Here is an 18,926-nt window from a genome sequence, read left to right as displayed (position 1 = left end):
GTTCCAACCCCATTCCTCGAAAAAGTTTACTTTGGATGTAATCAACCCTCCTTTCACTCTTTTACATTTAGCGTGGATCGAATCTGAAAGAAATCACAATGAAAAGTTCTTCCATTTTGACTCAGCTCTTGTTAATCTTTTAGAAACACCTGGATGGCAGTGTGTTTAAGGCGTTAGACTCATGATCAAAATTAAAATGTTCTTGTTGGTTCGAAATATACATCTGGTAGAACGTTTGATTTGGATGTAATCAAGTTTCATTTACATATTGTCTGGATCAAAGGCAAAAAATCTGACTGTGTGCTCCTTATTCCATTTTGACTGGGCCCTTGTTGTTGTGTTCTTTACACCAGGATGGCAGAGAGGTTAAGGCGTTAGACTTAAGATCCAATGGACATATCTCCTCGTGGTTTCGAACCCTACTCCTGGTAGAAGTTTGTCGTTGATTTGGATTTTGTCAATTGTCCTTCCACTCATTGGAAATTTGTTTGGATCAAAGCTGAAAGAATTGACTTTGTTTCCCATATTCCGACTTGACTCAGCAAGTGTTAATCCTTTAAAAACACAAAAGATGGCTGAGTGGTTAAGGTGTTAGAGTCATTATCAACTCAATTGATGTTCTTCTTGCTTCGAAACCCCATTCCTGTATTAAGTTTGATTTGGATGTCAACAAGTCTCGTTTAGATATTGTCTGGCTCAATGCCAAAATAACTGACTGTGTGCTCCTCATTCCAATTTCACTGGGATCTTGATCGTACTTTATTTACACCAGGATGGCTGAGTGGTTTTGACGTTGGAATAAAAATCCAATGAACAGTATGTTCTCATGGGTACCAACCCCATTCCTGGAAAAAGTTTACTTTAGATGTAATCAACCCTCCTTTCACTCATTTACATTTAGCGGGGATCAAATCTGAAAGAAATGACTATGACAAGTTCTTCCATTTTGACTCAGCTCTTGTTAATCTTTTAGAAACACCTGGATGGCAGTGTGTTAAAGGCATTAGAATCATGATCGAAATCAAAAAAGTTCTTGTTGGTAAGAAATCTACATCTGGTAGAACGTTTGATTTGGATGTAATCAAGTTTCATTTACATATTGTCTGGATCAAAGACAAAAAATCTGACTGTGTGCTCCTTATTCCATTTTGACTGGGCCCTTGATGTTGTGATCTTTACACCAGGATGGCCGAGAGGTTAAGGCGTTGGACTTAAGATCCAATGGACATATGTCGTCGTGGGTTCAAACCCCACTCCTGGTAGAAGTTTGTCTTTGATTCGGATGTTATCAATTGACCTTTCACTCATTGGACATTTTTTTGGATCAAAGCTGAAAGAATTGACTTTGTTTCCCATATTCCGACTTGACTCAGCAAGTGTTTATCCTTTAAAAACACAAAAGATGGCTGAGTGGTTAAGGTGTTAGAGTCATTATCAACTCAATTGTTGTTCTTCTTGCTTCGAAACCCTATTCTTGTATTAAGTTTGATTTGGATGTCAACAAGTCTCGTTTAGATATTGTCTGGCTCAAAGCCAAAAAAACTGACTGTGTGCTCCTCATTCCAATTTCACTGGGCTCTTGATCGTACTCTATTTACACCAGGATGGCTGAGTGGTTTAGACATTGGAATTAAAGTCCAATGAACAGTATGTTCTTGTGGGTTCCAACCCCATTCCTCGAAAAAGTTTACTTTGGATGTAATCAACCCTCCTTTCACTCTTTTACATTTAGCGTGGATCGAATCTGAAAGAAATCACAATGAAAAGTTCTTCCATTTTGACTCAGCTCTTGTTAATCTTTTAGAAACACCTGGATGGCAGTGTGTTTAAGGCGTTAGACTCATGATCAAAATTAAAATGTTCTTGTTGGTTCGAAATATACATCTGGTAGAACGTTTGATTTGGATGTAATCAAGTTTCATTTACATATTGTCTGGATCAAAGGCAAAAAATCTGACTGTGTGCTCCTTATTCCATTTTGACTGGGCCCTTGTTGTTGTGTTCTTTACACCAGGATGGCAGAGAGGTTAAGGCGTTAGACTTAAGATCCAATGGACATATCTCCTCGTGGTTTCGAACCCTACTCCTGGTAGAAGTTTGTCGTTGATTTGGATTTTGTCAATTGTCCTTCCACTCATTGGAAATTTGTTTGGATCAAAGCTGAAAGAATTGACTTTGTTTCCCATATTCCGACTTGACTCAGCAAGTGTTAATCCTTTAAAAACACAAAAGATGGCTGAGTGGTTAAGGTGTTAGAGTCATTATCAACTCAATTGATGTTCTTCTTGCTTCGAAACCCCATTCCTGTATTAAGTTTGATTTGGATGTCAACAAGTCTCGTTTAGATATTGTCTGGCTCAATGCCAAAATAACTGACTGTGTGCTCCTCATTCCAATTTCACTGGGATCTTGATCGTACTTTATTTACACCAGGATGGCTGAGTGGTTTTGACGTTGGAATAAAAATCCAATGAACAGTATGTTCTCATGGGTACCAACCCCATTCCTGGAAAAAGTTGACTTTAGATGTAATCAACCCTCCTTTCACTCATTTACATTTAGCGGGGATCAAATCTGAAAGAAATGACTATGACAAGTTCTTCCATTTTGACTCAGCTCTTGTTAATCTTTTAGAAACACCTGGATGGCAGTGTGTTAAAGGCATTAGAATCATGATCGAAATCAAAAAAGTTCTTGTTGGTAAGAAATCTACATCTGGTAGAACGTTTGATTTGGATGTAATCAAGTTTCATTTACATATTGTCTGGATCAAAGACAAAAAATCTGACTGTGTGCTCCTTATTCCATTTTGACTGGGCCCTTGATGTTGTGATCTTTACACCAGGATGGCCGAGAGGTTAAGGCGTTGGACTTAAGATCCAATGGACATATGTCGTCGTGGGTTCAAACCCCACTCCTGGTAGAAGTTTGTCTTTGATTCGGATGTTATCAATTGACCTTTCACTCATTGGACATTTTTTTGGATCAAAGCTGAAAGAATTGACTTTGTTTCCCATATTCCGACTTGACTCAGCAAGTGTTTATCCTTTAAAAACACAAAAGATGGCTGAGTGGTTAAGGTGTTAGAGTCATTATCAACTCAATTGTTGTTCTTCTTGCTTCGAAACCCTATTCTTGTATTAAGTTTGATTTGGATGTCAACAAGTCTCGTTTAGATATTGTCTGGCTCAAAGCCAAAAAAACTGACTGTGTGCTCCTCATTCCAATTTCACTGGGCTCTTGATCGTACTCTATTTACACCAGGATGGCTGAGTGGTTTAGACATTGGAATTAAAGTCCAATGAACAGTATGTTCTTGTGGGTTCCAACCCCATTCCTCGAAAAAGTTTACTTTGGATGTAATCAACCCTCCTTTCACTCTTTTACATTTAGCGTGGATCGAATCTGAAAGAAATGACAATGAAAAGTTCTTCCATTTTGACTCAGCTCTTGTTAATCTTTTAGAAACACCTGGATGGCAGTGTGTTTAAGGCGTTAGACTCATGATCAAAATTAAAATGTTCTTGTTGGTTCGAAATATACATCTGGTAGAACGTTTGATTTGGATGTAATCAAGTTTCATTTACATATTGTCTGGATCAAAGGCAAAAAATCTGACTGTGTGGTCCTTATTCCATTTTGACTGGGCCCTTGTTGTTGTGTTCTTTACACCAGGATTGCAGAGAGGTTAAGGCGTTAGACTTAAGATCCAATGGACATATGTCCTCGTGGTTTCGAACCCTACTCCTGGTAGAAGTTTGTCGTTGATTTGGATTTTGTCAATTGTCCTTCCACTCATTGGAAATTTGTTTGGATCAAAGCTGAAAGAATTGACTTTGTTTCCCATATTCCGACTTGACTCAGCAAGTGTTAATCCTTTAAAAACACAAAAGATGGCTGAGTGGTTAAGGTGTTAGAGTCATTATCAACTCAATTGATGTTCTTCTTGCTTCGAAACCCCATTCCTGTATTAAGTTTGATTTGGATGTCAACAAGTCTCGTTTAGATATTGTCTGGCTCAATGCCAAAATAACTGACTGTGTGCTCCTCATTCCAATTTCACTGGGATCTTGATCGTACTTTATTTACACCAGGATGGCTGAGTGGTTTTGACGTTGGAATAAAAATCCAATGAACAGTATGTTCTCATGGGTACCAACCCCATTCCTGGAAAAAGTTTACTTTAGATGTAATCAACCCTCCTTTCACTCATTTACATTTAGCGGGGATCAAATCTGAAAGAAATGACTATGACAAGTTCTTCCATTTTGACTCAGCTCTTGTTAATCTTTTAGAAACACCTGGATGGCAGTGTGTTAAAGGCATTAGAATCATGATCGAAATCAAAAAAGTTCTTGTTGGTAAGAAATCTACATCTGGTAGAACGTTTGATTTGGATGTAATCAAGTTTCATTTACATATTGTCTGGATCAAAGACAAAAAATCTGACTGTGTGCTCCTTATTCCATTTTGACTGGGCCCTTGATGTTGTGATCTTTACACCAGGATGGCCGAGAGGTTAAGGCGTTGGACTTAAGATCCAATGGACATATGTCCTCGTGGGTTCGAACCCCACTCCTGGTAGAAGTTTGTCTTTGATTCGGATGTTATCAATTGACCTTTCACTCATTGGAAATTTTTTTGGATCAAAGCTGAAAGAATTGACTTTGTTTCCCATATTCAGACTTGACTCAGCAAGTGTTTATCCTTTAAAAACACAAAAGATGGCTGAGTGGTTAAGGTGTTAGAGTCATTATCAACTCAATTGTTGTTCTTCTTGCTTCGAAACCCTATTCTTGTATTAAGTTTGATTTGGATGTCAACAAGTCTCGTTTAGATATTGTCTGGCTCAAAGCCAAAATAACTGACTGTGTGCTCCTCATTCCAATTTCACTGGGCTCTTGATCGTACTCTATTTACACCAGGATGGCTGAGTGGTTTTGACGTTGGAATAAAAATCCAATGAACAGTATGTTCTCATGGGTACCAACCCGATTCCTGGAAAAAGTTTACTTTAGATGTAATCAACCCTCCTTTCACTCATTTACATTTAGCGGGGATCAAATCTGAAAGAAATGACTATGACAAGTTCTTCCATTTTGACTCAGCTCTTGTTAATCTTTTAGAAACACCTGGATGGCAGTGTGTTTAAGGCGTTAGACTCATGATCAAAATTAAAATGTTCTTATTGGTTCGAAATATACATCTGGTAGAACGTTTGATTTGGATGTAATCAAGTTTCATTTACATATTGTCTGGATCAAAGGCAAAAAATCTGACTGTGTGCTCCTTATTCCATTTTGACTGGGCCCTTGTTGTTGTGTTCTTTACACCAGGATGGCCGAGAGGTTAAGGTGTTAGACTTAAGATCCAATGGACATATGTCCTCGTGGTTTCGAACCCCACTCCTGGTAGAAGTTTGTCGTTGACTTGGATTTTGTCAATTGTCCTTCCACTCATTGGAAATTTGTTTGGATCAAAGCTGAAAGAATTGACTTTGTTTCCCATATTCCGACTTGACTCAGCAAGTGTTAATCCTTTAAAAACACAAAAGATGGCTGAGTGGTTAAGGTGTTAGAGTCATTATCAACTCAATTGATGTTCTTCTTGCTTCGAAACCCCATTCCTGTATTAAGTTTGATTTGGATGTCAACAAGTCTCGTTTAGATATTGTCTGGCTCAATGCCAAAATAACTGACTGTGTGCTCCTCATTCCAATTTCACTGGGATCTTGATCGTACTTTATTTACACCAGGATGGCTGAGTGGTTTTGACGTTGGAATAAAAATCCAATGAACAGTATGTTCTCATGGGTACCAACCCCATTCCTGGAAAAAGTTTACTTTAGATGTAATCAACCCTCCTTTCACTCATTTACATTTAGAGGGGATCAAATCTGAAAGAAATGACTATGACAAGTTCTTCCATTTTGACTCAGCTCTTGTTAATCTTTTAGAAACACCTGGATGGCAGTGTGTTAAAGGCATTAGAATCATGATCGAAATCAAAAAAGTTCTTGTTGGTAAGAAATCTACATCTGGTAGAATGTTTGATTTGGATGTAATCAAGTTTCATTTACATATTGTCTGGATCAAAGACAAAAAATCTGACTGTGTGCTCCTTATTCCATTTTGACTGGGCCCTTGATGTTGTGATCTTTACACCAGGATGGCCGAGAGGTTAAGGCGTTGGACTTAAGATCCAATGGACATATGTCCTCGTGGGTTCGAACCCCACTCCTGGTAGAAGTTTGTCTTTGATTCGGATGTTATCAATTGACCTTTCACTCATTGGAATTTTTTTTGGATCAAAGCTGAAAGAATTGACTTTGTTTCCCATATTCAGACTTGACTCAGCAAGTGTTTATCCTTTAAAAACACAAAAGATGGCTGAGTGGTTAAGGTGTTAGAGTCATTATCAACTCAATTGTTGTTCTTCTTGCTTCGAAACCCTATTCTTGTATTAAGTTTGATTTGGATGTCAACAAGTCTCGTTTAGATATTGTCTGGCTCAAAGCCAAAATAACTGACTGTGTGCTCCTCATTCCAATTTCACTGGGCTCTTGATCGTACTCTATTTACACCAGGATGCCTGAGTGGTTTAGACATTGGAATTAAAGTCAGATGAACAGTATGTTCTTGTGGGTTCCAACCCCATTCCTCGAAAAAGTTTACTTTGGATGTAATCAACCCTCCTTTCACTCTTTTACATTTAGCGTGGATCGAATCTGAAAGAAATGACAATGAAAAGTTCTTCCATTTTGACTCAGCTCTTGTTAATCTTTTAGAAACACCTGGATGGCAGTGTGTTAAAGGCATTAGAATCATGATCGAAATCAAAAAAGTTCTTGTTGGTAAGAAATCTACATCTGGTAGAACGTTTGATTTGGATGTAATCAAGTTTCATTTACATATTGTCTGGATCAAAGACAAAAAATCTGACTGTGTGCTCCTTATTCCATTTTGACTGGGCCCTTGATGTTGTGATCTTTACACCAGGATGGCCGAGAGGTTAAGGCGTTGGACTTAAGATCCAATGGACATATGTCGTCGTGGGTTCAAACCCCACTCCTGGTAGAAGTTTGTCTTTGATTCGGATGTTATCAATTGACCTTTCACTCATTGGACATTTTTTTGGATCAAAGCTGAAAGAATTGACTTTGTTTCCCATATTCCGACTTGACTCAGCAAGTGTTTATCCTTTAAAAACACAAAAGATGGCTGAGTGGTTAAGGTGTTAGAGTCATTATCAACTCAATTGTTGTTCTTCTTGCTTCGAAACCCTATTCTTGTATTAAGTTTGATTTGGATGTCAACAAGTCTCGTTTAGATATTGTCTGGCTCAAAGCCAAAAAAACTGACTGTGTGCTCCTCATTCCAATTTCACTGGGCTCTTGATCGTACTCTATTTACACCAGGATGGCTGAGTGGTTTAGACATTGGAATTAAAGTCCAATGAACAGTATGTTCTTGTGGGTTCCAACCCCATTCCTCGAAAAAGTTTACTTTGGATGTAATCAACCCTCCTTTCACTCTTTTACATTTAGCGTGGATCGAATCTGAAAGAAATGACAATGAAAAGTTCTTCCATTTTGACTCAGCTCTTGTTAATCTTTTAGAAACACCTGGATGGCAGTGTGTTTAAGGCGTTAGACTCATGATCAAAATTAAAATGTTCTTGTTGGTTCGAAATATACATCTGGTAGAACGTTTGATTTGGATGTAATCAAGTTTCATTTACATATTGTCTGGATCAAAGGCAAAAAATCTGACTGTGTGCTCCTTATTCCATTTTGACTGGGCCCTTGTTGTTGTGTTCTTTACACCAGGATTGCAGAGAGGTTAAGGCGTTAGACTTAAGATCCAATGGACATATGTCCTCGTGGTTTCGAACCCTACTCCTGGTAGAAGTTTGTCGTTGATTTGGATTTTGTCAATTGTCCTTCCACTCATTGGAAATTTGTTTGGATCAAAGCTGAAAGAATTGACTTTGTTTCCCATATTCCGACTTGACTCAGCAAGTGTTAATCCTTTAAAAACACAAAAGATGGCTGAGTGGTTAAGGTGTTAGAGTCATTATCAACTCAATTGATGTTCTTCTTGCTTCGAAACCCCATTCCTGTATTAAGTTTGATTTGGATGTCAACAAGTCTCGTTTAGATATTGTCTGGCTCAATGCCAAAATAACTGACTGTGTGCTCCTCATTCCAATTTCACTGGGATCTTGATCGTACTTTATTTACACCAGGATGGCTGAGTGGTTTTGACGTTGGAATAAAAATCCAATGAACAGTATGTTCTCATGGGTACCAACCCCATTCCTGGAAAAAGTTTACTTTAGATGTAATCAACCCTCCTTTCACTCATTTACATTTAGCGGGGATCAAATCTGAAAGAAATGACTATGACAAGTTCTTCCATTTTGACTCAGCTCTTGTTAATCTTTTAGAAACACCTGGATGGCAGTGTGTTAAAGGCATTAGAATCATGATCGAAATCAAAAAAGTTCTTGTTGGTAAGAAATCTACATCTGGTAGAACGTTTGATTTGGATGTAATCAAGTTTCATTTACATATTGTCTGGATCAAAGACAAAAAATCTGACTGTGTGCTCCTTATTCCATTTTGACTGGGCCCTTGATGTTGTGATCTTTACACCAGGATGGCCGAGAGGTTAAGGCGTTGGACTTAAGATCCAATGGACATATGTCCTCGTGGGTTCGAACCCCACTCCTGGTAGAAGTTTGTCTTTGATTCGGATGTTATCAATTGACCTTTCACTCATTGGAAATTTTTTTGGATCAAAGCTGAAAGAATTGACTTTGTTTCCCATATTCAGACTTGACTCAGCAAGTGTTTATCCTTTAAAAACACAAAAGATGGCTGAGTGGTTAAGGTGTTAGAGTCATTATCAACTCAATTGTTGTTCTTCTTGCTTCGAAACCCTATTCTTGTATTAAGTTTGATTTGGATGTCAACAAGTCTCGTTTAGATATTGTCTGGCTCAAAGCCAAAATAACTGACTGTGTGCTCCTCATTCCAATTTCACTGGGCTCTTGATCGTACTCTATTTACACCAGGATGGCTGAGTGGTTTTGACGTTGGAATAAAAATCCAATGAACAGTATGTTCTCATGGGTACCAACCCGATTCCTGGAAAAAGTTTACTTTAGATGTAATCAACCCTCCTTTCACTCATTTACATTTAGCGGGGATCAAATCTGAAAGAAATGACTATGACAAGTTCTTCCATTTTGACTCAGCTCTTGTTAATCTTTTAGAAACACCTGGATGGCAGTGTGTTTAAGGCGTTAGACTCATGATCAAAATTAAAATGTTCTTATTGGTTCGAAATATACATCTGGTAGAACGTTTGATTTGGATGTAATCAAGTTTCATTTACATATTGTCTGGATCAAAGGCAAAAAATCTGACTGTGTGCTCCTTATTCCATTTTGACTGGGCCCTTGTTGTTGTGTTCTTTACACCAGGATGGCCGAGAGGTTAAGGTGTTAGACTTAAGATCCAATGGACATATGTCCTCGTGGTTTCGAACCCCACTCCTGGTAGAAGTTTGTCGTTGACTTGGATTTTGTCAATTGTCCTTCCACTCATTGGAAATTTGTTTGGATCAAAGCTGAAAGAATTGACTTTGTTTCCCATATTCCGACTTGACTCAGCAAGTGTTAATCCTTTAAAAACACAAAAGATGGCTGAGTGGTTAAGGTGTTAGAGTCATTATCAACTCAATTGATGTTCTTCTTGCTTCGAAACCCCATTCCTGTATTAAGTTTGATTTGGATGTCAACAAGTCTCGTTTAGATATTGTCTGGCTCAATGCCAAAATAACTGACTGTGTGCTCCTCATTCCAATTTCACTGGGATCTTGATCGTACTTTATTTACACCAGGATGGCTGAGTGGTTTTGACGTTGGAATAAAAATCCAATGAACAGTATGTTCTCATGGGTACCAACCCCATTCCTGGAAAAAGTTTACTTTAGATGTAATCAACCCTCCTTTCACTCATTTACATTTAGAGGGGATCAAATCTGAAAGAAATGACTATGACAAGTTCTTCCATTTTGACTCAGCTCTTGTTAATCTTTTAGAAACACCTGGATGGCAGTGTGTTAAAGGCATTAGAATCATGATCGAAATCAAAAAAGTTCTTGTTGGTAACAAATCTACATCTGGTAGAATGTTTGATTTGGATGTAATCAAGTTTCATTTACATATTGTCTGGATCAAAGACAAAAAATCTGACTGTGTGCTCCTTATTCCATTTTGACTGGGCCCTTGATGTTGTGATCTTTACACCAGGATGGCCGAGAGGTTAAGGCGTTGGACTTAAGATCCAATGGACATATGTCCTCGTGGGTTCGAACCCCACTCCTGGTAGAAGTTTGTCTTTGATTCGGATGTTATCAATTGACCTTTCACTCATTGGAAATTTTTTTGGATCAAAGCTGAAAGAATTGACTTTGTTTCCCATATTCAGACTTGACTCAGCAAGTGTTTATCCTTTAAAAACACAAAAGATGGCTGAGTGGTTAAGGTGTTAGAGTCATTATCAACTCAATTGTTGTTCTTCTTGCTTCGAAACCCTATTCTTGTATTAAGTTTGATTTGGATGTCAACAAGTCTCGTTTAGATATTGTCTGGCTCAAAGCCAAAATAACTGACTGTGTGCTCCTCATTCCAATTTCACTGGGCTCTTGATCGTACTCTATTTACACCAGGATGCCTGAGTGGTTTAGACATTGGAATTAAAGTCAGATGAACAGTATGTTCTTGTGGGTTCCAACCCCATTCCTCGAAAAAGTTTACTTTGGATGTAATCAACCCTCCTTTCACTCTTTTACATTTAGCGTGGATCGAATCTGAAAGAAATGACAATGAAAAGTTCTTCCATTTTGACTCAGCTCTTGTTAATCTTTTAGAAACACCTGGATGGCAGTGTGTTTAAGGCGTTAGACTCATGATCAAAATTAAAATGTTCTTGTTGGTTCGAAATCTACATCTGGTAGAATGTTTGATTTGGATGTAATCAAGTTTCATTTACATATTGTCTGGATCAAAGGCAAAAAATCTGACTGTGTGCTCCTTATTCCATTTTGACTGGGCCATTGATGTTGTGTTCTTTACACCAGGATGGCCGAGAGGTTAAGGCGTTAGACTTAAGATCCAATGGACATATGTCCTCGTGGGTTCGAACCCCACTCCTGGTAGAAGTTTGTCGTTGATTTGGATTTTGTCAATTGTCCTTCCACTCATTGGAAATTTGTTTGGATCAAAGCTGAAAGAATTGACTTTGTTTCCGATATTCCGACTTGACTCAGCAAGTGTTAATCCTTTAAAAACACAAAAGATGGCTGAGTGGTTAAGGTGTTAGAGTCATTATCAACTCAATTGATGTTCTTCTTGCTTCGAAACCCCATTCTTGTATTAAGTTTGATTTGGATGTCATCAAGTCTCGTTTAGATATTGTCTGGCTCAATGCCAAAATAACTGACTGTGTGCTCCTCATTCCAATTTCACTGGGATCTTGATCGTACTTTATTTACACCAGGATGGCTGAGTGGTTTTGACGTTGGAATAAAAATCCAATGAACAGTATGTTCTCATGGGTACCAACCCCATTCCTGGAAAAAGTTGACTTTAGATGTAATCAACCCTCCTTTCACTCATTTACATTTAGCGGGGATCAAATCTGAAAGAAATGACTATGACAAGTTCTTCCATTTTGACTCAGCTCTTGTTAATCTTTTAGAAACACCTGGATGGCAGTGTGTTAAAGGCATTAGAATCATGATCGAAATCAAAAAAGTTCTTGTTGGTAAGAAATCTACATCTGGTAGAACGTTTGATTTGGATGTAATCAAGTTTCATTTACATATTGTCTGGATCAAAGACAAAAAATCTGACTGTGTGCTCCTTATTCCATTTTGACTGGGCCCTTGATGTTGTGATCTTTACACCAGGATGGCCGAGAGGTTAAGGCGATGGACTTAAGATCCAATGGACATATGTCGTTGTGGGTTCAAACCCCACTCCTGGTAGAAGTTTGTCTTTGATTCGGATGTTATCAATTGACCTTTCACTCATTGGACATTTTTTTGGATCAAAGCTGAAAGAATTGACTTTGTTTCCCATATTCCGACTTGACTCAGCAAGTGTTTATCCTTTAAAAACACAAAAGATGGCTGAGTGGTTAAGGTGTTAGAGTCATTATCAACTCAATTGTTGTTCTTCTTGCTTCGAAACCCTATTCTTGTATTAAGTTTGATTTGGATGTCAACAAGTCTCGTTTAGATATTGTCTGGCTCAAAGCCAAAATAACTGACTGTGTGCTCCTCATTCCAATTTCACTGGGCTCTTGATCGTACTCTATTTACACCAGGATGCCTGAGTGGTTTAGACATTGGAATTAAAGTCAGATGAACAGTATGTTCTTGTGGGTTCCAACCCCATTCCTCGAAAAAGTTTACTTTGGATGTAATCAACCCTCCTTTCACTCTTTTACATTTAGCGTGGATCGAATATGAAAGAAATGACAATGAAAAGTTCTTCCATTTTGACTCAGCTCTTGTTAATCTTTTAGAAACACCTGGATGGCAGTGTGTTTAAGGCGTTAGACTCATGATCAAAATTAAAATGTTCTTGTTGGTTCGAAATCTACATCTGGTAGAATGTTTGATTTGGATGTAATCAAGTTTCATTTACATATTGTCTGGATCAAAGGCAAAAAATCTGACTGTGTGCTCCTTATTCCATTTTGACTGGGCCATTGATGTTGTGTTCTTTACACCAGGATGGCCGAGAGGTTAAGGCGTTAGACTTAAGATCCAATGGACATATGTCCTCGTGGGTTCGAACCCCACTCCTGGTAGAAGTTTGTCGTTGATTTGGATTTTGTCAATTGTCCTTCCACTCATTGGAAATTTGTTTGGATCAAAGCTGAAAGAATTGACTTTGTTTCCGATATTCCGACTTGACTCAGCAAGTGTTAATCCTTTAAAAACACAAAAGATGGTGTGGTTAAGTGGTTAAGGTGTTAGAGTCATTATCAACTCAATTGATGTTCTTCTTGCTTCGAAACCCCATTCTTGTATTAAGTTTGATTTGGATGTCATCAAGTCTCGTTTAGATATTGTCTGGCTCAATGCCAAAATAACTGACTGTGTGCTCCTCATTCCAATTTCACTGGGATCTTGATCGTACTTTATTTACACCAGGATGGCTGAGTGGTTTTGACGTTGGAATAAAAATCCAATGAACAGTATGTTCTCATGGGTACCAACCCCATTCCTGGAAAAAGTTGACTTTAGATGTAATCAACCCTCCTTTCACTCATTTACATTTAGCGGGGATCAAATCTGAAAGAAATGACTATGACAAGTTCTTCCATTTTGACTCAGCTCTTGTTAATCTTTTAGAAACACCTGGATGGCAGTGTGTTAAAGGCATTAGAATCATGATCGAAATCAAAAAAGTTCTTGTTGGTAAGAAATCTACATCTGGTAGAACGTTTGATTTGGATGTAATCAAGTTTCATTTACATATTGTCTGGATCAAAGACAAAAAATCTGACTGTGTGCTCCTTATTCCATGTTGACTGGGCCCTTGATGTTGTGATCTTTACACCAGGATGGCCGAGAGGTTAAGGCGATGGACTTAAGATCCAATGGACATATGTCGTTGTGGGTTCAAACCCCACTCCTGGTAGAAGTTTGTCTTTGATTCGGATGTTATCAATTGACCTTTCACTCATTGGACATTTTTTTGGATCAAAGCTGAAAGAATTGACTTTGTTTCCCATATTCCGACTTGACTCAGCAAGTGTTTATCCTTTAAAAACACAAAAGATGGCTGAGTGGTTAAGGTGTTAGAGTCATTATCAACTCAATTGTTGTTCTTCTTGCTTCGAAACCCTATTCTTGTATTAAGTTTGATTTGGATGTCAACAAGTCTCGTTTAGATATTGTCTGGCTCAAAGCCAAAAAAACTGACTGTGTGCTCCTCATTCCAATTTCACTGGGCTCTTGATCGTACTCTATTTACACCAGGATGCCTGAGTGGTTTAGACATTGGAATTAAAGTCAGATGAACAGTATGTTCTTGTGGGTTCCAACCCATTCCTCGAAAAAGTTTACTTTGGATGTAATCAACCCTCCTTTCACTCTTTTACATTTAGCGTGGATCGAATCTGAAAGAAATGACAATGAAAAGTTCTTCCATTTTGACTCAGCTCTTGTTAATCTTTTAGAAACACCTGGATGGCAGTGTGTTTAAGGCGTTAGACTCATGATCAAAATTAAAATGTTCTTGTTGGTTCGAAATCTACATCTGGTAGAATGTTTGATTTGGATGTAATCAAGTTTCATTTACATATTGTCTGGATCAAAGGCAAAAAAATCTGACTGTGTGCTCCTTATTCCATTTTGACTGGGCCATTGATGTTGTGTTATTTACACCAGGATGGCCGAGAGGTTAAGGCGTTAGACTTAAGATCCAATGGACATATGTCCTCGTGGGTTCGAACCCCACTCCTGGTAGAAGTTTGTCGTTGATTTGGATTTTGTCAATTGTCCTTCCACTCATTGGAAATTTGTTTGGATCAAAGCTGAAAGAATTGACTTTGTTTCCGATATTCCGACTTGACTCAGCAAGTGTTAATCCTTTAAAAACACAAAAGATGGCTGAGTGGTTAAGGTGTTAGAGTCATTATCAACTCAATTGATGTTCTTCTTGCTTCGAAACCCCATTCTTGTATTAAGTTTGATTTGGATGTCAACAAGTCTCGTTTAGATATTGTCTGGCTCAATGCCAAAATAACTGACTGTGTGCTCCTCATTCCAATTTCACTGGGATCTTAATCGTACTTTATTTACACCAGGATGGCTGAGTGGTTTTGACGTTGGAATAAAAATCCAATGAACAGTATGTTCTCATGGGTACCAACCCCATTCCTGGAAAAAGTTTACTTTAGATGTAATCAACCCTCCTTTCACTCATTTACATTTAGCGGGGATCAAATCTGAAAGAAATGACTATGACAAGTTCTTCCATTTTGACTCAGCTCTTGTTAATCTTTCAGAAACACCTGGATGGCAGTGTGTTAAAGGCATTAGAATCATGATCGAAATAAAAATGTTCTTGTTGGTAAGAAATCTACATCTGGTAGAACGTTTGATTTGGATGTAATCAAGTTTCATTTACATATTGTCTGGATCAAAGGCAAAAAATCTGACTGTGTGCTCCTTATTCCATTTTGACTGGGCCCTTGATGTTGTGATCTTTACACCAGGATGGCCGAGAGGGTAAGGCGTTGGACTTAAGATCCAATGGACATATGTCGTCGTGGGTTCAAACCCCACTCCTGGTAGAAGTTTGTCTTTGATTCGGATGTTATCAATTGACCTTTCACTCATTGGACATTTTTTTGGATCAAAGCTGAAAGAATTGACTTTGTTTCCCATATTCCGACTTGACTCAGCAAGTGTTTATCCTTTAAAAACACAAAAGATGGCTGAGTGGTTAAGGTGTTAGAGTCATTATCAACTCAATTGTTGTTCTTCTTGCTTCGAAACCCTATTCTTGTATTAAGTTTGATTTGGATGTCAACAAGTCTCGTTTACATATTGTCTGGCTCAAAGCCAAAAAAACTGACTGTGTGCTCCTCATTCCAATTTCACTGGGCTCTTGATCGTACTCTATTTACACCAGGATGGCTGAGTGGTTTAGACATTGGAATTAAAGTCCAATAAACAGTATGTTCTTGTGGGTTCCAACCCCATTCCTCGAAAAAGTTTACTTTGGATGTAATCAACCCTCCTTTCACTCTTTTACATTTAGCGTGGATCGAATCTGAAAGAAATGACAATGAAAAGTTCTTCCATTTTGACTCAGCTCTTGTTAATCTTTTAGAAACACCTGGATGGCAGTGTGTTTAAGGCGTTAGACTCATGATCAAAATTAAAATGTTCTTGTTGGTTCGAAATATACATCTGGTAGAACGTTTGATTTGGATGTAATCAAGTTTCATTTACATATTGTCTGGATCAAAGGAAAAAAAATCTGACTGTGTGCTCCTTATTCCATTTTGACTGGGCCCTTGTTGTTGTGTTCTTTACACCAGGATGGCCGAGAGGTTAAGGTGTTAGACTTAAGATCCAATGGACATATGTCCTCGTGGTTTCAAACCCCACTCCTGGTAGAAGTTTGTCGTTGATTTGGATTTTGTCAATTGTCCTTCCACTCATTGGAAATTTGTTTGGATCAAAGCTGAAAGAATTGACTTTGTTTCCCATATTCCGACTTGACTCAACAAGTGTTAATCCTTTAAAAACACAAAAGATGGCTGAGTGGTTAAGGTGTTAGAGTCATTATCAACTCAATTGATGTTCTTCTTGCTTCGAAACCCCATTCTTGTATTAAGTTTGATTTGGATGTCAACAAGTCTCGTTTAGATATTGTCTGGCTCAATGCCAAAATAACTGACTGTGTGCTCCTCATTCCAATTTCACTGGGATCTTGATCGTACTTTATTTACACCAGGATGGCTGAGTGGTTTTGACGTTGGAATAAAAATCCAATGAACAGTATGTTCTCATGGGTACCAACCCCATTCCTGGAAAAAGTTTACTTTAGATGTAATCAACCCTCCTTTCACTCATTTACATTTAGCGGGGATCAAATCTGAAAGAAATGACTATGACAAGTTCTTCCATTTTGACTCAGCTCTTGTTAATCTTTTAGAAACACCTGGATGGCAGTGTGTTAAAGGCATTAGAATCATGATCGAAATAAAAATGTTCTTGTTGGTAAGAAATCTACATCTGGTAGAACGTTTGATTTGGATGTAATCAAGTTTCATTTACATATTGTCTGGATCAAAGGCAAAAAATCTGATTGTGTGCTCCTTATTCCATTTTGATTGGGCCCTTGATGTTGTGATCTTTACACCAGGATGGCCGAGAGGGTAAGGCGTTGGACTTAAGATCCAATGGACATATGTCGTCGTGGGTTCAAACCCCACTCCTGGTAGAAGTTTGTCTTTGATTCGGATGTTATCAATTGACCTTTCACTCATTGGACATTTTTTTGGATCAAAGCTGAAAGAATTGACTTTGTTTCCCATATTCCGACTTGACTCAGCAAGTGTTTATCCTTTAAAAACACAAAAGATGGCTGAGTGGTTAAGGTGTTAGAGTCATTATCAACTCAATTGTTGTTCTTCTTGCTTCGAAACCCTATTCTTGTATTACGTTTGATTTGGATGTCAACAAGTCTCGTTTAGATATTGTCTGGCTCAAAGCCAAAAAAACTGACTGTGTGCTCCTCATTCCAATTTCACTGGGCTCTTGATCGTACTCTATTTACACCAGGATGGCTGAGTGGTTTTGACGTTGGAATAAAAATCCAATGAACAGTATGTTCTCATGGGTACCAACCCCATTCCTGGAAAAAGTTTACTTTAGATGTAATCAACCCTCCTTTCACTCATTTACATTTAGCGGGGATCAAATCTGAAAGAAATGACTATGACAAGTTCTTCCATTTTGACTCAGCTCTTGTTAATCTTTTAGAAACACCTGGATGGCAGTGTGTTAAAGGCATTAGAATCATGATCGAAATAAAAATGTTCTTGTTGGTTCGAAATCTACATCTGGTAGAACGTTTGATTTGGATGTAATCAAGTTTCATTTACATATTGTCTGGATCAAAGGCAAAAAATCTGACTGTGTGCTCCTTATTCCATTTTGACTGGGCCCTTGATGTTGTGATCTTTACACCAGGATGGCCGAGAGGTTAAGGCGTTGGACTTAAGATCCAATGGACATATGTCCTCGTGGGTTCGAACCCCACTCCTGGTAGAAGTTTGTCTTTGATTCGGATGTTATCAATTGACCTTTCACTCATTGGACATTTTTTTGGATCAAAGCTGAAAGAATTGACTTTGTTTCCCATATTCCGACTTGACTCAGCAAGTGTTTATCCTTTAAAAACACAAAAGATGGCTGAGTGGTTAAGGTGTTAGAGTCATTATCAACTCAATTGTTGTTCTTCTTGCTTCGAAACCCTATTCTTGTATTAAGTTTGATTTGGATGTCAACAAGTCTCGTTTAGATATTGTCTGGCTCAAAGCCAAAAAAACTGACTGTGTGCTCCTCATTCCAATTTCACTGGGCTCTTGATCGTACTCTATTTACACCAGGATGGCTGAGTGGTTTAGACATTGGAATTAAAGTCAGATGAACAGTATGTTCTTGTGGGTTCCAACCCCATTCCTCGAAAAAGTTTACTTTGGATGTAATCAACCCTCCTTTCACTCTTTTACATTTAGCGTGGATCGAATCTGAAAGAAATGACAATGAAAAGTTCTTCCATTTTGACTCAGCTCTTGTTAATCTTTTAGAAACACCTGGATGGCAGTGTGTTTAAGGCGTTAGACTCATGATCAAAATTAAAATGTTCTTGTTGGTTCGAAATCTACATCTGGTAGAATGTTTGATTTGGATGTAATCAAGTTTCATTTACATATTGTCTGGATCAAAGGCAAAAAATCTGACTGTGTGCTCCTTATTCCATTTTGACTGGGCCATTGATGTTGTGTTCTTTACACCAGGATGGCCGAGAGGTTAAGGCGTTAGACTTAAGATCCAATGGACATATGTCCTCGTGGGTTCGAACCCCACTCCTGGTAGAATTTTGTCGTTGATTTGGATTTTGTCAATTGTCCTTCCACTCATTGGAAATTTGTTTGGATCAAAGCTGAAAGAATTGACTTTGTTTCCGATATTCCGACTTGACTCAGCAAGTGTTAATCCTTTAAAAACACAAAAGATGGCTGAGTGGTTAAGGTGTTAGAGTCATTATCAACTCAATTGATGTTCTTCTTGCTTCGAAACCCCATTCCTGTATTA

The 18,926-nt window shown here is 38.2% G+C and overlaps 19 non-coding genes across 19 annotated transcripts; all 19 read left to right on the top strand.

Moving 5' to 3' along the window:
• Positions 1-1,179: 1,179 nt before the first annotated feature.
• On the top strand, positions 1,180-1,262 carry trnal-uaa (transfer RNA leucine (anticodon UAA)). The gene has a single exon. It is a non-coding gene; the product is annotated as a tRNA-Leu (tRNA).
• A 1,578-nt stretch (positions 1,263-2,840) lies between these two features.
• On the top strand, positions 2,841-2,923 carry trnal-uaa (transfer RNA leucine (anticodon UAA)). Its single transcript has one exon. It is a non-coding gene; the product is annotated as a tRNA-Leu (tRNA).
• Positions 2,924-4,501: 1,578 nt separating this feature from the next.
• trnal-uaa (transfer RNA leucine (anticodon UAA)) lies at positions 4,502-4,584 on the top strand. The gene has a single exon. It is a non-coding gene; the product is annotated as a tRNA-Leu (tRNA).
• Positions 4,585-5,331: 747 nt separating this feature from the next.
• On the top strand, positions 5,332-5,414 carry trnal-uaa (transfer RNA leucine (anticodon UAA)). Its single transcript has one exon. It is a non-coding gene; the product is annotated as a tRNA-Leu (tRNA).
• A 748-nt stretch (positions 5,415-6,162) lies between these two features.
• Positions 6,163-6,245, top strand: trnal-uaa (transfer RNA leucine (anticodon UAA)). The gene has a single exon. It is a non-coding gene; the product is annotated as a tRNA-Leu (tRNA).
• Positions 6,246-6,993: 748 nt separating this feature from the next.
• Positions 6,994-7,076, top strand: trnal-uaa (transfer RNA leucine (anticodon UAA)). The gene has a single exon. It is a non-coding gene; the product is annotated as a tRNA-Leu (tRNA).
• A 1,578-nt stretch (positions 7,077-8,654) lies between these two features.
• trnal-uaa (transfer RNA leucine (anticodon UAA)) lies at positions 8,655-8,737 on the top strand. Its single transcript has one exon. It is a non-coding gene; the product is annotated as a tRNA-Leu (tRNA).
• Positions 8,738-9,484: 747 nt separating this feature from the next.
• On the top strand, positions 9,485-9,567 carry trnal-uaa (transfer RNA leucine (anticodon UAA)). The gene has a single exon. It is a non-coding gene; the product is annotated as a tRNA-Leu (tRNA).
• A 748-nt stretch (positions 9,568-10,315) lies between these two features.
• On the top strand, positions 10,316-10,398 carry trnal-uaa (transfer RNA leucine (anticodon UAA)). Its single transcript has one exon. It is a non-coding gene; the product is annotated as a tRNA-Leu (tRNA).
• Positions 10,399-11,145: 747 nt separating this feature from the next.
• trnal-uaa (transfer RNA leucine (anticodon UAA)) lies at positions 11,146-11,228 on the top strand. Its single transcript has one exon. It is a non-coding gene; the product is annotated as a tRNA-Leu (tRNA).
• A 748-nt stretch (positions 11,229-11,976) lies between these two features.
• trnal-uaa (transfer RNA leucine (anticodon UAA)) lies at positions 11,977-12,059 on the top strand. The gene has a single exon. It is a non-coding gene; the product is annotated as a tRNA-Leu (tRNA).
• Positions 12,060-12,806: 747 nt separating this feature from the next.
• Positions 12,807-12,889, top strand: trnal-uaa (transfer RNA leucine (anticodon UAA)). The gene has a single exon. It is a non-coding gene; the product is annotated as a tRNA-Leu (tRNA).
• Positions 12,890-13,642: 753 nt separating this feature from the next.
• On the top strand, positions 13,643-13,725 carry trnal-uaa (transfer RNA leucine (anticodon UAA)). The gene has a single exon. It is a non-coding gene; the product is annotated as a tRNA-Leu (tRNA).
• A 747-nt stretch (positions 13,726-14,472) lies between these two features.
• trnal-uaa (transfer RNA leucine (anticodon UAA)) lies at positions 14,473-14,555 on the top strand. Its single transcript has one exon. It is a non-coding gene; the product is annotated as a tRNA-Leu (tRNA).
• A 747-nt stretch (positions 14,556-15,302) lies between these two features.
• trnal-uaa (transfer RNA leucine (anticodon UAA)) lies at positions 15,303-15,385 on the top strand. Its single transcript has one exon. It is a non-coding gene; the product is annotated as a tRNA-Leu (tRNA).
• Positions 15,386-16,133: 748 nt separating this feature from the next.
• Positions 16,134-16,216, top strand: trnal-uaa (transfer RNA leucine (anticodon UAA)). Its single transcript has one exon. It is a non-coding gene; the product is annotated as a tRNA-Leu (tRNA).
• A 747-nt stretch (positions 16,217-16,963) lies between these two features.
• On the top strand, positions 16,964-17,046 carry trnal-uaa (transfer RNA leucine (anticodon UAA)). The gene has a single exon. It is a non-coding gene; the product is annotated as a tRNA-Leu (tRNA).
• A 747-nt stretch (positions 17,047-17,793) lies between these two features.
• trnal-uaa (transfer RNA leucine (anticodon UAA)) lies at positions 17,794-17,876 on the top strand. Its single transcript has one exon. It is a non-coding gene; the product is annotated as a tRNA-Leu (tRNA).
• Positions 17,877-18,623: 747 nt separating this feature from the next.
• On the top strand, positions 18,624-18,706 carry trnal-uaa (transfer RNA leucine (anticodon UAA)). The gene has a single exon. It is a non-coding gene; the product is annotated as a tRNA-Leu (tRNA).
• The last annotated feature ends 220 nt before the right edge of the window (positions 18,707-18,926 follow it).

The sequence above is a fragment of the Salmo salar genome, chromosome 27 (assembly GCF_965601325.2).
Source record: "Salmo salar chromosome 27, fSalSal1, whole genome shotgun sequence".
Classification (NCBI taxonomy): domain Eukaryota; kingdom Metazoa; phylum Chordata; class Actinopteri; order Salmoniformes; family Salmonidae; genus Salmo; species Salmo salar.
Note: the sequence above shows the minus strand (reverse complement) of the source record. Positions and strands in the feature narration are given on the sequence as shown.